At 46.5% G+C, this 4810-nt stretch overlaps 1 pseudogene; it reads left to right on the top strand.

The window, feature by feature from the left end:
• Positions 1–3474: 3474 nt before the first annotated feature.
• On the top strand, positions 3475–3752 carry LOC112064567 (cytochrome c oxidase assembly protein COX20, mitochondrial-like; annotated as a pseudogene).
• Positions 3753–4810: the final 1058 nt, after the last annotated feature.

Here is a 4810-nt window from a genome sequence, read left to right as displayed (position 1 = left end):
AGTCTCCCACAGTCCATCCTGGACCCTGTGGGCTGCAGAGTAGAATTCAGACTCCCTGGCATGATGGTCTAGGCTCTCTGTGGTCTGGTCCCTGCCTACACTTCAGGCCTCATCTCCCTCTCAACCACGCCTCACCCTCCGCTATGGTTCTCCAATAAATTAACCCACTCTGTCAGGAAAAATGCGAAAAATTTTGAAACGGGCCAAAAATAGATTACTGGGTGTCCTGTCTGGTGCACCCTACTGGGTTACCCTTATCTTTCCTTGGTTTTGAGCTAGTTTATTTCTGTGAGTTGTAGACTATTTTATATTTCATTTCTGTAAGTTGTAGACTATTTCCTATTTTATTTCTGTAAGCTGTACACTAGTGAAAGTGATGCAGATGAGTCTTGGCCACAGAAGTGCAAACTGTGTCCCTGGAGATGCACTAGGTTAATGCCCTGTGGATATTGACCGGTTTTGCATCTATTCTTAAATTCTTTTCATCATTTCTGATAACTTACAGATGAATGTTCTTTGAATTCTACTTTGAACAATTTATAACATCTTACCGGTTTTCTCATTAATTAATGAGTTCAAGAAAACCTTTGACAGATGCTCAATTTATAATTCTATGAGAGTCACAGTTCTATCCTTTTAAATTTTTATATCTTTTAGTAACTCCTGTGGTTCTCTGATTGGGCCACACTCTTTCCTACCTCTCTTTGTACAAGCTGCTGGTACTGTCCAGAATATTCTCCCCCATCCTTGTCTACCTGGTGAACTCCTAATCATCCTTCAATGCTCAGCTAAAGGTTGCCTCTTCTGTGAAGTCTTCCCTGATTACCCAATGAATACTCCTGATTCAGTAGTACTTTGTACGTGCCTGTATTTCCATGCTTAGTATGTGTCCATATCTGCTTTCCACACTAGTCTTGGAACTCCTGTTGGTAAGGGCCATATTCTACTCATCTAGAATATGGATATCTATATGCTACTCACCTGGCACAGAGTAGGCACTTAACAGTATTACTGAATACTTATTTAGTACCTTTACCTGGGTTTCCTTTTAATTCTCACAATAGCCGTATGAAGTAGGTAACATTTGTGTCTAACTTTTATGGATGAAGAAATTGAACTTAACTTGTCTGGGATCACACAGCTTTGGGAGTTTCTGACCTAGTGGGTGTGTCATCTGACTGAATGTTCTTCTTTCTTTCTTTCTTTATTTTGGCTGCGTTGGGTCTTCGTTGCTGCGTGCAGGCTTTCTCTAGTTGTGGCGAGCGGGGGCTACTCTTCGTTGTGGTGCTCGGGCTTCTCATCGCTGTGGCTCCTCTTGTTGCGGAACACGGGCTCTGGGTGCACGGGCTTCAGCAGTTGTGGCGCCCGGGCTTAGTTGTTCCGAGGCATGTGGGATCTTCCCGGACCAGGGCTTGAACCCGTGTCCCCTGCATTGGCAGGCAGATTCTTAACCACTGCGCCGCCAGGGAAGTCCCTGACTGAATGTTCTTAACTGCAATGTTATACTGTTTGTTGATTCAGCAAATCCGTGGCCGTCAGGCCCTCTTTAAGTTATGCTTAAAGAGAACAACCATGACTTAGGAAAAGAAGGGTTGACGTTTGGGTTTTGTTTTTTATCAAGAGATAACATACATTACCAGCTTAGGACAATGAAGAGCAAAAAAACTTACAATACCTTAATTTAAGAAATTAGCCAAAACATATCAACCACAGAGAACTGGCTATCCAGACGAATTCATGGTTATTATTGCACACTGCAGCATAAATGAAAACTGCTGTTTCTGGCTCACACAACCAGCACAGCAGTTGGCACATACAGGTGCCCAGCAGGTAGTATCTGTCTATGGGCACTTGCACAGGGACATTCACAGTGCAGGGGCCAGCTGTCCTGAGGAGCTGCCCGAGGAGCCCCAGCCCCTATTCGCCTGGTGCATCTCTCCTGGCCAGCCTGCTCCTGCCAAGGGCAGTTCTATCAGGGCTGCATCTGGGGTTTTGAGTTGACAGAAGCCTCTGGAGCATTTTTTAAAATGCACTCAATTGCTCAACTTTGCTAAGCAGGTAAAGAGTGAAATAAATGCTGCTTCACGACCTGGGTAAGTCAGCTTCCATCCTTGAGGTGACTCAGGGCAATCTGACCTCCACTCACAAGGTTGAAACAAACAGAGTGCATTGCCATAATAAGGGAAAGATGGGAAAGGCCGTGCTGGGCTTTGATTACCTAGTGTGGTGTGATTAGGGTACCTTTGATGTTGATAATCCGTCTGAGGGCCCTTCATCTCAGCACCCTGTCCTTGGAGGTTTGGGCTCGGGCAAGCCAACGTAATCATTACCTCTGGCTCCAGATTGTGCCAGAGAGTAGGCTGTGCGGAGGCTTGGGGAGCAGCGAGGCCAGGCAACCACAGCTGCATTTCTCCTCAGTGCCAGGAAAGGTTCTAATTCAAAACAAATGTATTTATCACTCCCAACCGCTCCACAGGGCAGGGCATCCTGCCTCTGGGTGGAGTGTCAGTATACAGCGGGAACTGTGGCAGGCGGCCAACGGAAATTTCACATTTCACCAAGGTTCCTGCCACTCTGCAATGGTCCTGTAGACCCAGCATCACTGAGTGGAGACAGTCCAGCTTCCCAGCCAGCCTTAGAGACCCAGGCGCCAGGCCAGGGCCGGGCCCTCAAACCACCAGCCAGACAGCCCCTGCCACAGCAGGCCGGGCCCTGAGACTGAGCCATCCCCACCTGGTGGCTAAGGTGCTTTCTAAGTCAGGAGCGTGGGCCAAGGGGGAAATCAGTCTGTATGAATCCCCTTGACATATGTGCCGTGGTCCCCTGTGTAAGGAGTCAGAGGCTTCTCTAGGTGGTCACAAAGCACCGAGCTGATCTCCCTGTGCTATGCGGATGCTTCCCACTAGCTATCTGTTTTACGTCTGGTAGTGTATATATGTCCGTGCCACTCTAGACCCCAAATATCCTCTACCTTCTGCTGCTCATGCTTCAAGGCCGAGTCCTCCTAGGTGAGGGCTCTCCTGCCTTTTCTACCCCCATCCAGACAGAACTTGAATGCTTTCCTCCCTTCATAGGCCTTCACAGCTGTGTGTACCCACCTTTAGTGTAACATTAAACTACATCGGAACTGATATGTCCACCTCTCTGATTATGAGCTCAATCCAAGTAAGGGCTCCTTTTGTATTCACCTATTCTCCAAGAGTGCCTAGTACAGCCCCTGGCACATAGTAGGTGCTCAATAAATGGAAAGAATGAACGAGTGAATGTCCAAAAGCATCCCCTTTCCTTGGAGAATCTCTTTTCTTAGGAGGACGTAATCCAATTCTGAGCCTTCTAGGGGTCAAAGGACATTTATCTGTGGAAAACTGTTTGCTCTGGACACATTCTGCCTTTCCCCCATCCCTAGAGAAAGCCCAAGGCAAAGAAGACAATGTGCACGGCGATGGGGCGGGGTGGAGGCGCTGACTTGTCCCCATGGCGGCTGCGCAGGAGGCCGGGGAGCCCGGGAAGGGGAAGCCCTTTAAGCTCCTAGGAATTTTAGATGTTGAAAACGTCCCCTGTGCACGGGATTCGACATTGTATGGCTCATTAGGATCTGTTGTGGCTGGCCTTGGACCCTTTTTGTTAACTAGTAGAATTAGAAGATCATGTGACGTTGGAATAGGAGGATTTACCTTGGTGACTTTAGGATGCTGGTTCCATTGTAGGTATAATTATGCAAAGCTAAGAATCCAGGAAAGACTTGCCAGAGAAGGAATTAAAAACAAGATTTTTTTTTTTTTTTTTTTTTTTGCGGTACGCGGGCCTCTCACTGTTGCGGCCTCGCCCGTCGCGGAGCACAGGCTCCAGACGCGCAGGCTCAGCGGCCATGGCTCACGGGCCCAGCCGCTCCGCGGCATGTGGGATCCTCCCTGACCGGGGCGCGAACCCGGTTCCCCTGCATCGGCAGGCGGACGCGCAACCACTGCGCCACCAGGGAAGCCCTAAAAACAAGATTTTATATGAAAGTACCCACCTTGATCCTGAAAGAAAACAAACCAACAGCACCAGCAGCAGCAATTGAGCAGTCTTGAGCACAGAAAACCCAGATACAACTCACTTCGGTGTGAACAAAGCCAAGATCAACTATAGAAAGCATTTTATATACCATAAGGCTTTCAACCAAGTAAATAAAGTATGTGTAAGTTGTAAAAAAAAAAAAAAAAGACAATGTGCAAACTATCCACTTCACGATAAGTGTACTCTCAGATGCTAAGAATTTTACTACGTGTTAAGAGCAAAGCCAAGCCACACACAGAAGTGAGACCTCCTGAACGTCCCCCACCAAGCATTTAGCTGACTGCTCTGTTGGAATTTTGATGACAATGCTAGGCATCTGGGTAAAGATGCACTGTGCAAGAACAGAGGGATTCTGAAGATTATTTTATATATAAATCTTTGGCCTTTCACTTCTGGAGGCACGGCATCCTGAGAGAAGAGAAGAAGGTGCAATATCCTTGGTTTGTGACCTGGGCTGTACCATTCCTACAAAATTCTGAACCTTCGTGTCAGAACTGTTACTCTCTTCAGATTCTTTTGCTTTAAAAAGAGTTATCATTATTATTATCCTTATTAAGATTGTTCTTATTGAGAATCACCTCCTCTAAGAACAAAACAGGCTAAAATCTGAAGCAAATATTCCAACTTTCCCAAAGGTAAGATTTATAATTTCAATATTCTGATGGTAAGATCAAGGTCCAATTAAACATAACAAACTAATGTCTATACAGAGGTGTTATACGCCCAAAGCCTTTCTGCATACATAATCTCA

The sequence above is a fragment of the Physeter macrocephalus genome, chromosome 2, assembly GCF_002837175.3.
Source record: "Physeter macrocephalus isolate SW-GA chromosome 2, ASM283717v5, whole genome shotgun sequence".
NCBI classification, from domain to species: Eukaryota; Metazoa; Chordata; class Mammalia; order Artiodactyla; family Physeteridae; genus Physeter; species Physeter macrocephalus.
Note: the sequence above shows the minus strand (reverse complement) of the source record. Positions and strands in the feature narration are given on the sequence as shown.